The 14,705-nt window shown below is 35.6% G+C and overlaps 1 pseudogene; it reads left to right on the forward strand.

Annotated features, from left to right (window-relative positions):
* Positions 1-444: 444 nt before the first annotated feature.
* Positions 445-13,830, forward strand: LOC107843597 (annotated as a pseudogene).
* The last annotated feature ends 875 nt before the right edge of the window (positions 13,831-14,705 follow it).

Consider the following 14,705-nt stretch of genomic DNA (forward strand, 5'->3'; position numbering starts at 1 on the left):
GAAGAAGAAGAAGAAGAAAGAAAAATAATAATTGGGAAATAATAACGTTAAATTATTATTTTTTTTAGAGTAAAAGATAAAAATGATGTGGCATGATGTGGCGGCGCGTGCATCACACCACATTTGCAATTAATAATTCCACTTTAAAATAGTTCAGGGAGATTTTCACTAAAGATTAAGGGTAACAGAACATTTTCTCAAAATTTTATCCTCATTTTAACTAATATTCACAACCAAATATTAAACAAATTAAATCTCTTAACTACCTACCCTACTACTCTCCCAACTACTTTACCGCAACCACAAAAAGTAGTTTAATTTGGAACTATTAAGAACCAAATTAACAACTATTTTGTGTACTAGTAGTTCCACTATTTTCAAGCTTATCCATATATACAAATTAAAAATAGTTAGATAAGTCTCGACAGAATAAAATTTGTTAAGTGTCCCACATGCAAGTTTGCATTAATAGTGAACTACAAAACAACTGATTATATTGTCCAAATTCAACTTTAATTTGTGAAGGAAATTGACATTCAAAATGGACCAATTTGAAGAGTTGAAAAGAGCAGTAGAGATAGTAGAAATTGTGGACACTCATGCACATAACATTGTGGCATTGGACTCCAATATCCCTTTCCTTAGCTGCTTTTCTGAAGCCAAAGAAGATGATACCAATGACTTCAAGGTTTATTTCTTTTCTTATTATATTAGTGGCTAAAATAGAATTTTACAAATGAAAGTTCATTATCTATTATATGAACCCCTTTCGCCTCGTTGATCATACAACATCATTTCCTCCTATCAAGCTCTCCATTTCGGAGGTGGATCTACAACTATTTCAATGTGTATTTTCATAAATAATTCATTATAGTTCAGATAGGAAATACAATTATCTAAAGGGTCATATGGTTGGAAAAAAGTTATCCCGAATATATAATTAATCTCGGAATTAGGTATCTCACCATGTATATGGAACAACTTATTCCATCAGTATAATTAATTTCCGATACTAATTAATACTCCAACCAAACATAGGATGGAGTAGTCCTTTATTTTATCGCAAAACTGTTTATCTGTTATACCCCACACCAAACTACCCCTAATATTCTAGGTAAGACAATTGCAAAAAATATATATATAAAAAAAAGGTAATACTTAAATTGTGCTTTTGACCATTTAAAAAAAATAAAACAATTAATTTTTTTTAATTATCCACGCGAAGTGACAACAGTAGGCACCATCAATTGAGACCATAACAAACATCATTTTCCTCCCACCTTGCGCAGGTGCGGGTCTAAAATTTAAAGTTATTTTATGAATTGAATTATAACCCTTTGAGATCATGGTTTTTAAATTTATTACATATCGTTAACAAATATACTAGTATAAGATTTGGATTAAAACTATTAATTTTGTAGAATTCAAGAAATTTGTGAAAAAAGAGTGTTAGAAATAATCGAAATCCCTAAGAAGAGAGGATCTCAATTGCGCAGAATGCAAAGAGAAACAAAAATGGATGTATTGCAAGAATGCTGTGTGTATCAACCGACAATTAAATAATCCAACTTTTGAGGATGCACATCCAGATATCTCAATTCATCTTTACTGAGTCAGTTGAACGCTTCAACTTCGTACAAAATAGACACCTCCAAAGTTTTATGTACCACAAAGACACAGTGGGACAAGTTGAGGTGTCTAAATATTTATTCTCAAAAGTTTTGAGTGTATAGTTGCCAATTTAGGTAAATGATCATCTAGCACCACTAAATTTTATGTGTCATGTCAGCGTCACGTGTCCTTGACACACAATAATGACAAATTGTTTCAGATGTCTCAAAAAGTTAAAAAGAGTGTTTAGGTGTCAAGTGAGGTAATTGATAATCTAGACACTTCTAAAATTTATTTGCACGTCAATGTAAGCAGAGATGAATTGTTCTAGATGTGCATTGTCAAAAAATTAATAGCCTTTAATTGCCAGTTGAGGCCAAGTTAAAGGTGTCTATTTTTGTATTTTCCTTGTTAATATAAATAAGGAAAATCCCTCCTTTGTATGGAGTGTGATTATGATTTCAATTCATTAAGCTCCATGAATGTTTCTGCATCTTTAGTCTGTGGACAAACAAAATTTTACATGAAAGTTACACTATTATGATTGCTAGTTATTTTAGGATTGCAAATACTCTCATAGTTACTTTCTAAGTACAAGCATGACAATCCTGTCATTTCATTTTCTAATAATTCATGTGGCTTTATGTTAGCTTGAAATTCATGGAACTATTTCTTAGACATTGATTACATTTAACTTTTGTGATCTTCGTTTCTTTCAGATAAGCTTGAAGGAAATTGCGGAACTATATGGCTCAAAGTTATCGTTGGATGCTGTTCAAGAATCGCGTCAACACCTTGGGGGCGCTAAAACTTGTTTCAAAGCTGCAAGAATTTCTACCTTACTTATCGATGATGGACTTGAGTTGGACAAAAAGCACGACATCAAATGGCACGAACAATTTGCACCAAAAGTTGGTAGAATACTACGAATTGAGGATGTAGCTAAAAAGGTTCTTGAGAAGGTAATATAACATATTTTGTAATGTACTGCATTTATTCTGTATGTTTTATCGAGTCATGATGACATAGGTCAACGAGACACTTGTAAAGATGAAAACTCGATATGCACTATTCCTTGAGAGTGGAAAAGAACTTATAAACCGCTTGTTTATGATATTGTTACCTATTTAAAAATGTTGTGACAGATAAAGCCATATTGTTTGGCATGCTGTTACTCCTGAGATATTTTAATATCATTATTGTTTCCTATTTTAGTGTAGGGTACCGATGGAACAAAGTGGAAACTGGATTCTTTCATGGAGAGTTTCTCTAAGGAGTTGAAAACATATCCTTTGAATCAGTCAATAGATTCCAGAATAGTGTATAACTCATGTTTACTAGATGCATAACGAGTCATGTTCCAGAGTTTTTTCCTTATCGTTACATACAGAAGCTGAAAAAGTTATTGCCTTTAAAAGTATAGTTGCATATCGCACTGGACTTGCAATTAATACAGAGGTAACTCTAAAGGAAGCTGAGGACGGCCTGCGTGAAGTTTTAGGTGGTGAGTGTTGCAAGACTTTGGGTTGTATTGCACTATGATTGAGCATGTAATTCTGATAGTTTCCTCCTTTACAGGTGGGAATGCAGTCCGAATCACAAACAAGAACTTCCTTGATTTATCTTCATGTATGCTTTGGTGGTGGCTCAAAGTTATGACTTGCCAATGCAGATAGACACAGGGTAACAAAAATGTTTTGCAGTAGATAGCTTGATCTCATTGTCTATATAGCTTCGCTGATATTTGATCAAGTCACCGTTCTTTGAGTTGCATGTTATTTTTCTTTTTAAAAACTTAAAAGTAGATGAGAGGTAGAAGGCTAGGTTGTGTGCGTAGGTTGTAGCAAGTAGTTAGAAGAGCTCATGTATAGCCGGGTTAGTAATCCTAGGACTATGTCCATAGGTTAGTAATCCTAGGACTGTGTGTGTATGTTACTGCTAGGTGGGGGTCGTATTCCAGATGTCCTATGGCTTACCTCTTATCTCATATTGCGCTTATCTACCTTATTTTCGTATTGCTCTGATTTCTATTTTATTATGTCTTATTCTTTTTATGTTATGCCATCTATCATGCTTCATGTTTCATTACGCTCCTATTTACTATTCTCTATCTTGAGCCGGGGGTCTATCGGAAACAGCCTCTCTACTTCTTTGGAGGTAGCGGTATGGACTGCGTACATTTTACCCTCCCTAGACCCCACTTTTGTGGGAATATACTGGATTTGTTGTTGTTGTTGTAAAAGTAGATGAGAGGTAGAGGTATATGCAATTTGTTCTTTTCTTTTATTTCGAGTATCTTCCCCTTCTTAAAGGTGACACTGTTTTATTTTTTTCATTTCAGTTTTGAGGAAAAGGATTTGGATCTGAGGCTAGCGAATCCCCTTGATCTTCGAAATGATACTGTTTTTTCTTTGCCTTTCAGTTTTGGGGAAAAGGATTTGGATCTGAGGCTAGCGAATCCCCTTAATCTTCGAAATCTCCTTGAGGATAAGAAATTCACTAAGACCCGGTTAGTGCTTTTGCATGTGGCCTACCCGTTCGCAAAGGAAGCTTCATATCTGGTTTCTGTGTACCCTCAAGTAAGATCTTTATCGTAAACTATTAACATGTATGCCTTATGTTATGACACAGATTTTACTTACTATTTTGTGTTACCCGCCCTATTGGAGACTTTTTCACATCTATTGTTGATTATGAAGATTGCATTTTACCTTGTGTCTCCTTAACCGGGCCAAACTCCGTTACTACAGGTCTATCTTGATTTTGGATTAGCAATTCCCAAACATCGCTATCATAGGATGATATCCTCAGTGAAAGAACTCATGGCTATTGCTCCAATGAATAAGGTTGTTCATATTCTTAAATATACATTTAAATATTAGCTGACCTTGTTCAAAATATTTAACAAAGTGTATAGTACCTATCTTTCTAATTGAGGCAGCACATTGCCATATTCTTAGTTGACTACTCTTTCGGAACCTAACTAACTGCACCATTTAAAAAGTGGACAATTTCCTGTCTAATGTTTGGATATTAACAGGTTATGTTCAGCACCGATGGCTTCGCATTTGCTGAAAGCTTTTATTTAGGTTTGGCATGAATTGCTCTTATCTTTTATCTTTGGAGCATGACATCTCAAACTTTTGTACCTATTGCTTTTCAGAATATATTAGAAGTTTTTGATTCCGCCCATCTAAAAATAACTATTATAATTGTCTTGCTAAGAAGTGCAAGAACTTTTAACAGAATGTCATGTCCTTGCCCACACTTTGACAGCTTGCCAAATCACCTAGATGGCGTTTGGACAGTAGAACCATTTGAATGTGTCCATACCTTTGTCTGATATTAGATTACCCAATATCCTGAATGTGTTATACTCGCTAGGATATATCGATTACCTTTTTTAAAATTGTAAGGTCTGACTACAGTGTAGGATCTTTTTATCTGAGTAAGAGCACTATAGAAGGAAGAAAGGTATTCCAAAAATCTAATCCTAAGGTAAAATGATGTGTACAGACTTCTGATGACAGATAATGTTTAAAAATGTGCAAAAACATGTCTATGACACCGTCATTTTTCAGAATATGCCACAAATACATTCCATATAAAGCTTAAGTTAGGAGAGAGGGCACACTTTATTTAATTCTATCTTCATCGCGCCCCCTCACGTGCAGGCCTGGTTCTTTTTTCATGGGCCAATAATGTGGAAGTCCATTTTGATAACGGGTAGCAGTGAGATTTGTACCCAGGCTAAGCTCTCTGATACCATATTAAATTGTGAGATCATGTCATCTAAAAGCTTAAGTTCTTAGCGAGAGGCACACTTTTTTTTACTTAATTATATCTCAACAAAAATGTGTTGTGTACGTGTCCATTTCCTTGCTACCTGGTTGAATTATTTTATGGCTGGCAAATTTCAATTTGCCAATACAACAATATGCACCTTGAGTTACTCAGCTTGTATCTTCTTTCTAAATTTAATTGGTGTAATCTGGAATGATTTTCCATTCAGGTGCAAAGATAGCGCGTGAAGTGGTATTCTCAGTTCTACGCGATGCATGTATTGATGGTGATCTTTCAATTCCAGAAGCTCTTGCAGTGGTTAAACATATTTTTGCAGAAACTGCAAAGCAATTCTACAAGCTTAATGTTTCTTCAAGATACTCTGATGTAGAACCTCTCCATTTATCAACTTCCTTCAAGAAGGAACAGAACAGCCCCTTGACGGATGTTACACTTGTTCGCGTTATGTGAATAGATTTCTCTGGAATGCATAGATGTCGTGTAAGTTGTATCATCTGTTTTAAGATTACGAATTATTTTATGATATTCAAATGCCCGTGACAGTTTGTTCAGTTTGCTGAAACACAAATGGTTTGAAGTATTTTAATTATGTGTGTCAACCAAAAAGAAACCTTTTTTTGGCAATTAGCTTAAACTAAACATGGTGTAACTGGGGATACCATATCCTTGCATCATCTCAAAATACCTACACATGGACCTGAGGTTCTGACAAAAGATTTCGCACACCTTGGTCTTAGTAACCATATATTTTAAGTTGTAACCCATATTGATTGGAAAATGTAGTTAGGTCGCACATACATCTCAGCGTATATCCGCAGCACTCATCTTGTGGCTATGTTGGACTTTCGCAGCTTAAAATTGCCTTCCGTATGACATTGATAGTCTTATAGCAGTTCTATATAACTTTACCTTTCATTTTGGTAGGCATCCTCCTATCACAGAACAACCTGGTAGTCTTCTTTATTTCAACAATTCATTCTGTTCTCCTGGAACAACGAGCCTAACTATCTGAATTGTTTGCATTTAGAGATCACAATCCTATTTAATATCACTTCAACTTCACTCTTCTTATATTGACTAAACTGGTAACACATATATTCAATCTTACTTCTTCTTATTCATGTCAAGAATGGACCTCGGACCTAACTCAACCTCAAAGGCTAGCTCATGAGGTGAGGATTACCCAAGTCCATATAAGCAAACTACCAGTCCATGCCCCAATCAATGTGGGACTTTTTACCCACTCTAACACCACCACCACTACCACCCCTCACTCCCAGGGCCCAACTGTGTTGCTTAGCACATTCTTTACTAGAGCAGAGTACAAGTACGGACGCATTCTGTGTCTCCTACTACTGTTACACATGCTAATTACGACTCCTTCAAGGAATAGAGAAGCTCTCGGGCATACTGCTTAAATAATTTTCAGTGTGAGCATAAAGAAACAGGTGAAAGGTTGTCACTAAGAGATTTCAAAACACAAATTACGTCACAACTTTGCTATTTCATCTTACTTCAACTAGGAAATTGTCGCCTGTTAAAGTAAAGATATCCATTTTTTGGTGAAACCTGAAATATTGATTCTGTGAAACATCAACACTCAGATATCTTATATTAAGATTCAAGAAGCTTTCCGATATTTTTTCCACTCTTCACAAATATAGGATGTCGTACTATAATCACGTAGTTCGAAAGGTTTGGTGTTTGTTTTTCTTTATAAATTTTTATTTGGAATTGATAAGTTCATGAAATAAGACTTGGCATGGGGAGTGTTAAGAGTCCCACATCGGAAAAGGGACGGGCAATTGGTCTCCTCTTATTGACTTGGACAATCCTGCCCTCATGAGCTAGCTTTTGGGTTGAGTTACTCCCAAGATCCATTTCTTTACATGGTATCACAGCCCGTCTCATCCCAATTCTTTGTTCACTGGTGTTGGGCCCCCATATTATATTATTCATGCCTCAGTTAACAAGATCTGGATGCGCGGGGGAATGTTAAAGTGTCCCATCCTTCCCTCATGAGCTAGCTTTTGGTTTGAGTTTGGCCCAATGATCCATTTCTTTACAAAGAACCTAATAGACTATTTCAATATTTGCGTGAATGTGTTCTTGTTTCCTGTGGCGATTTGTAGAGTTACTATTACATTATTTGAACGTTTCTTCTCGGCTATGTTTTAAGGCGCTGTTGGTGCTTTTGAATTTGGAGGTTATCATAATTTGAAAGTTAACACAAGTAATGGTATTGGATATTCCGGATACCAAATATTGGCAATTATATGATGTTTTATTCTCATCATAGCAGTCATTCGTTGCTTTATTTTTCTACATGATGTGTGTTTCCCTGATCTGTCAAAGTGGACTGATTTTGTTCATTTCTTGTCATCACTTACAGGTTATTCCACAAGAGAGGTTCTATAGTTCTGTGAAAAAACATGGTTTAGGGTTAACTATTGAATGTATGGGAATGACTTCACTAAGTGACGATATCGCACAGGATACTTGGATTTCCCCTACTGGTAAGGTCAGAACTGTTCCGGATTTATCAACCAAATGCAGAGTCCCATGGTACTACTTGGAAACCTATGCATTAATGCTCGATATATTCCACTGTTTTAAGCTTACATGTGCAGTAGATTCTCCTTATATTTTCTATGGCAAGTCATATATGAGAAGATAAGGAAAGACCCCTCTTTAATTCATCCCATGTTCAGCAATGGAAATTTTAAACAATATTGAACTTCAAAAATTTTGTTTGATGTCTAGCTAACTGGAGCTAAAGGTCAGAACTCCTATGCGTTCACTTGCCACTAATGAGATAGAGGATAATTGGCATGGATCAGCTACAACAGAAGTTAATATAAATACAACGAAGTTGATTAGGATTTGAGATGACATTTCTGAATGGGCCGCAGCCTGGTGCACGAACCATCCTGCTTCACGCAGTTGCTGGGCAAGGGCGCACCCTAGGGGGTGTGACATAGGCATCCTACCCCAATGCAAGCTCCAGTGGCTATTTCCCCTTTCGAACCTGTGACCTATATAATACTTAGAGAGAACTTTACTGCTGCTCCAAGGCTCTCCTTCATAATATATCCAAATATAGTACTGAAATCACGTGGATAAAATAAAAGGTTAGAAAAACAGAATAATCTAGAGAAAATTTGAGTGTCGTTCACCCCAACAATATCTTCCCTTTTTTTCAAATTTGCTGAGTTCTAAATTTCTAGCTCTTGAAACTTTAAATCTGTTCTGTCAGACTATACATGTTTTCAATCGATCAAGGTTTCAATTATCACTTGCTGCGCTGCCTCCCCATTTTATCCCTTCCAATTTATGTGCTGTAGATTCCATCTAACTCAATGGAGGATGATCTGTCTTTTAAAGTAAGAAAAACTGATAAAGTTCTTTAATGAGTCGTGTGATATACGTTTGTATGGTTTTCTACTTTTTGGCATACTTCTGTTATACGGGCATGTCTTTCCCTTCCTTTAGTACGACTTTATTACTTCATAAAAAACGAGTATTATGATATACTTTGAGAATGTGTAGGATAAAGACAGAACATCAAACAAAAGTATTTTGTAGTTGATTTGTCTAAAATAAACATGTTGATATCGATCTTGTTCTTTGATCTATCTTATATTTGATAAACATATGGAACTTGGTGTGGAACCATTCAATTGAGTTACAGAGTTTCTCTGCGACTTGGTCTTGTTTTGTTGTTTCAAGGGCAGCAACATTTAATCATGTTTGTGTGCACTTTTTGATCCAGGGCAAAGCACCAGGAAATGGTTTTGGCTGACATGTTAACTGAACCTGGTAAACCATGGCAATATTGTCCAAGAGATGTACTTCGCAGGTTCTCTAAAATTCTAGAAGATGAATATGGCTTGGTATGTTTTAATATCTTTTGCTCATGAGTTGAAAACTCATTGATCTAACATATCTCTACATGTCCAGGTCATGACTGTAGGCGTTGAAGTCGAATTTTATATTCTGAAGACTGTATTAATGTATGTCAATAAAATTTCCCACAATGTTTTTTGTTAGGAGTTTCTCTTCTGTAATTTGTTGTTCTAACAATGTATAACTAAAATTACACAGCGATGGCAAAGAAGAAAAACGAATATTTGACAGGACCCCTTACTGCTCTACAGCAGCATTTGATGCTGCATCCTCAGTACTTGATGAGATTGTTGCTTCTCTGAAGTACTTGAATATCACAATTGAACAGGTAATATTCCATTTCCTTGAGCATTGTCTTGGGAATCTGATGTTTCTCGATTGGTTGCATGCAATACTGCAGCTATTAGGAAATTTTAGCAAGCATTTGCTCCTTTAACTCCATGATTGACTGCCTTTTTGATCGTAGAGCTCAACCAAGACATCCATGCAGCACTTGTAATTACTATTACCTGTTATTCGAAAACTATCCTTACTTAAAGTAAAGCCTTAATCTCAAGATTGCAGTAAGTATGAGGGATTTTGCCAAATAGTTCTTGCTTCGCAGGACATATATGACTAAGCAATGTTATCTACCAATGCACATGGATAGTCTATATCTGGAACAATGACATATTTGTTTTCTCTCATGGTTTAAATGCATCATTACATCATGACCAGCGCCAACCAACTCTAACCGTAGACACGAATCATATGGGAAAAGTTTTTCCCAAATAGAAGGAATAGAAGAAAAAATAATGTTAAATGCTTTAAGTATGTTTTATTCGTAGTTCGACAGATATAATTGAGTGATGACATTATGTTGTCCTACAATATAAACTGCTCATTCTTTTCCCTTTTACATAGACTTAAGACATACGTAGCCATAACTGTATTGTCTCCTATTTTTCAATTCAAGAAACACAGCTTCCTTTGATGTTGTTGCCTTCAAATATGCAGACACATTCAGAAGCTGGGAAAGGTCAATTTGAAATTGTTCTGGGACACACAGATGCTATTACACAAGCTAACAACTTAGTTTATACACATGAAGTCATTAAAGGAGTTGCAAGGAAAAAATGGTCTGCTCGCTACGTTTATGCCAAAGTAGGTAGCAATGTTTTTAGGTGCAGTTTTTTATTTTACTTGTTGATCCTATATGCTTTTGCTTCCTTTAGAGCAGAGACAGCAGGCTTGTTTTGGATTCTACTTTCTCTATTTCTGTTTATTAATATTTCTTTCCTTCTGAAACATGAATATATTATATGAAGCATAACTTAACCATCGCACACCTACTGCCGTTTCTTACTTCGATCATACATTCTGTAATATTAGTCTAGTTTGAGTTCAAGTCATGATTGATGAATTGGTATTTCTCGACTCAGAAAAATGCAGTAACCAGCTGGTGTGGCGTTGACTGTGTCACTGGGGCAGAATCAAGAAATTTGTGATAGTTTCCCTAAATGTTACATACGCCCTATGGCACGCACCTTTAATTAGTTTCAATTAATATCTACCAACACTCTATCCTTCTTCCCTCCACAACCCCCTTGTGATGAAGAGAAGTTACAGACATACACAAGCATAATGCATTTACACACACATAGAGAGAGACATATAAATTGGAAGATAAAACAAGAACTTGTGCTATACATCCCAAAGAAAAGACAGAATGCTGGTGTGCTGGAGAAGGCAAAAGATTTTTTTATCGGATTACATATCATTTTTGGGAATTAAGGCGTAGTTATGCTACAACTGAAGGGGATTAAGGTTCAGTATTTGCTAAGAGTATTTTAGTCTGTTTAGGGATCCTCATGTCAGTAGAATATGGAGAACCTATAATGTAATGTTAAGGAGAAGGTTCCAATGGAGCTAAACGTATAGAGAGGATTCATATATCCAATCCCAACTAGTTTGGAATTAAGACATGGTAATTATCGTATTATTCCGAGAGAAAGTTCATGATATTCAATGCAGGATATAGGTTTTTTTCTCTACATCAGAAAGAAGTGATTTTCCTTTTGCACTATTTGCTCAATTTACTTCTGATGATAAACTTATTTGTGAAGTAATTTCTTCAATCTCATGCACTAATGTCTTTGCATGAATCTCCGTAAATGACCTTCGGACAATTTTTTGTGTAGGTATTCTCCAGATGGAAGTTGGCTGTATAGAGATGAAGCATCCGCAAATGATGCTGGCAATGGATCACATGTGCACATTAGTTTGTCCAAGAATGGAGAAAATGTTTTTAAGGCATCTAGTGATTATAATCGGCATGGAATGTCAATGCTTGGTGAATCATTCATGGCTGGGGTGTTAAGTCATGTTCGTTCCATCTGTGTATTCTCTTGCCCAATTCCTAATAGGTACGCAATTTTCTATGAATCTCAGTACTCTACTTCCTTTATATCTTTTGGTGATTGATATAGATGAGGAATTCATCATTGTAATGAATAGAAGGTGGATAATAATGTGGGTAAATGAATAGAGTGAATGTTACAAGAGTTATAAGAATAATTACGTAGAATAATGGTAGAAGTTACAAGGAAAATACTTGTGACGTTCATATTACTAACTGTACGAGTTAAAAGGTATAAAATCACAATGTTAATAGACAAGAAATGCAGCCAACAAGACCATGTCTTTTTGACTTCATAAGGATTAGCTGTTGGACAATTCAGCAATGCAACGTAAGGACACAAATATGTAATGTAACAATAGAAACTCCCACGTCTGTGTCCTAATATATAAATTATTCGATATTAAAATACCACAAAACCAACAGTGATGTTTATTCATAATGTAAATTTCTTTTGCATGCAGTTATGTGCGCTTTCAAAATAAAGCATACAATGGATTATTTCTCTGTTGGGCACCAGAAAGCATAGAGTTAACAATGAGAACCTGTAGCCCTCCTGGAACAAATGGTGTTGTAACCAATTTTGAAGTGAGAACATTTGATGGATGTGCAAATCCACCCTTGGGTTTAGCTTCTTTAATAGTTTCCGGGCTAGATGGTTTGCGGAACAATTCAAAAATTCCAGAGCCAGTGGGTATGTTAGATGATCTTTTAGCTATTCTCTTCTACTATTATTCTAAAGATCTATTTGCTTTTAAGTCTTTTCCCCTCAGCCTTTATACTTGAATATTGACGAGGGACTCCGTTAACTTATTGAGGTATCTGAAATGTGAAACCATCAACACCAACAACATTCCCATTGTTACCTTTGTGGGGTGGGGAGGCTGTTTCTAATAGACCTTTGGCATCTGAAATGCGAAACCGATAACTTTATTTCTAAGTCAGAGTTGAAGTTTCCTGCATTATTAGCTGACATTCCATTTGTTTTTCTTTTGTGTAACAGATCCATTTGACTATTATATCTTTGATTACAATGACGACAACGAAGATATAAGATTACCTTCATCTCTTAGCTGCTCTATAATACATATATTTTCAGATGATTGGTTTTTAGAACTGCTGGGTGAAAACTTTTTGAAATCCAGAAGAGGAATTTGTGGGGTAAGTTCTCAAATTCTGCCCTTTTTTTGTGTCATGGATATACTTGGGCACATATCCTCCTTGCTCCTTTGTTTCATTTTTGTTTGTGCATAATTTGATACTATTACCTGTTAACACAACTTTGCTAAGAGTAGACCTTGTGTTCCTTTTCTAACTTCAAGCAAATGTATTTCCAACAGTAAAGAAATGTACTAAAATGGATAAGATCATATACTCTTACTATGATAAACTGTCATGCTTTAAACATTTTGCCCTTCCAATCTATGTATTGGTCGAAGTGCATGGATGCCTGATTTTGGGACCACCATTTAAGCCATGCATGCAACGTGTAAAAATTTGCAAGTCTGAACAACTTCAGAAGAACTTCAAACATGTTGCGTCTGAAGTTAGGCTTGACGAAGCTTGAAGTCTAGTCCAACTTCAGACAGTTTTCTATGATTGAATTTCAGACAAAAGTGGCTGAAATGCACGAATGTCGAACTTCGGTCATATGTAACTTTAGACACAACAGAACGAAGTTCATACACATGTGCCTGAACCTCAACCTTACGAAACTTTTAGACACAACGTATCTGAAGTAACTTCGAAGTTGGTAGACGTGTAAAACAATATAAAAGTTGGTTCCGGTGAATCGTTTTCGCCTAAATATTTGCCTATTTGGATGTGCAATTGTTTTGCTAAGAATGATTTTCTTTCTTGCAGGATGAAATCAGGTATTCCTGTGAATGTGGAAGGGACCCATATAGTGAGGTTATGTTCAAGTATTAGATTGATCAAGATGGTTTATTACTTTGTTAATTATCACATCTGAACTTATTTGTTGCTTTTGCTTTATCTAATTATGCACTTGTTTTATAATACATTTTTGTGTTTTAGTTCCTCGTGACTCCACTGTGTTTAACTTTGAATTATGCTTCTTCTCAGTAATGGTTCATGAGAGTTTAATTTTCTCTTTTTATGTTTTACATGCTTTTGGTGGGTTGATCAAATGGTGAATTGTTGGAACTAACCATGTTAGGAATTAGTTTAAGAAAATATTTAACATTCAAAAATCTCATGAGCCCAAGATGTAGGAAGTAGCACTAAATGGCCCAATGGTCTAATTCATTGGTCTAAAATAACAATATATCCACTGAAATCCCACAAGCGGGGTCCAAGGAGAACAACTTGTATGCAAACTATATCACTGCCTCATGAAGGCAGAGAGGCTGTTTCCAAAAAACCATCGGCTCAAGTGCAGCAGATTCAAGTACAAAGAAGAATGAAAATAACGAAGACAAGGAAAGAACAAGAACAACAACAAAATAGTGCGATAATCAAAAAAATAAAATAAAAAAAGATAATCCGATGCATTGAGTTTTTGCTATGCCCAAGATCCGTGAAAGGGTTCCACCACAAGGGTGAAAACAATGCGATAATTGAAACACAATAATGATAAATACCAAAAACAAGAATTACAATAGTACGGTTTGTAGAACGACCAACAACAACCAACCTACGCCTTCGAGAAGCACGATAATACTCCACTTTCTACTAACCTTCTACCTAATACATGTCTTCCACACCCTCCTATTTAAGATCGTGTCCTCAGCAATCTTAGTCTAATTGGTTGGTCTCATGAGAAGGAAATGATCTTCTATGACCCGTTACAATTGAAGAGAAAAGAAAGGTCGTGTGATTCATGTAAACATGTTATCTATCCATATTTTCTTAGACATTGACATCGTTATGACATAGTAGTTTTTTTTGTTTGTTTGATAATGTGTAACGAGGATTGTTTAAAAAGTATGAGTGCAAAATACTTCTCGTTTTTTTATTTAATGCT

Source organism: Capsicum annuum, chromosome 10, assembly GCF_002878395.1.
Source record: "Capsicum annuum cultivar UCD-10X-F1 chromosome 10, UCD10Xv1.1, whole genome shotgun sequence".
NCBI classification, from domain to species: Eukaryota; Viridiplantae; Streptophyta; class Magnoliopsida; order Solanales; family Solanaceae; genus Capsicum; species Capsicum annuum.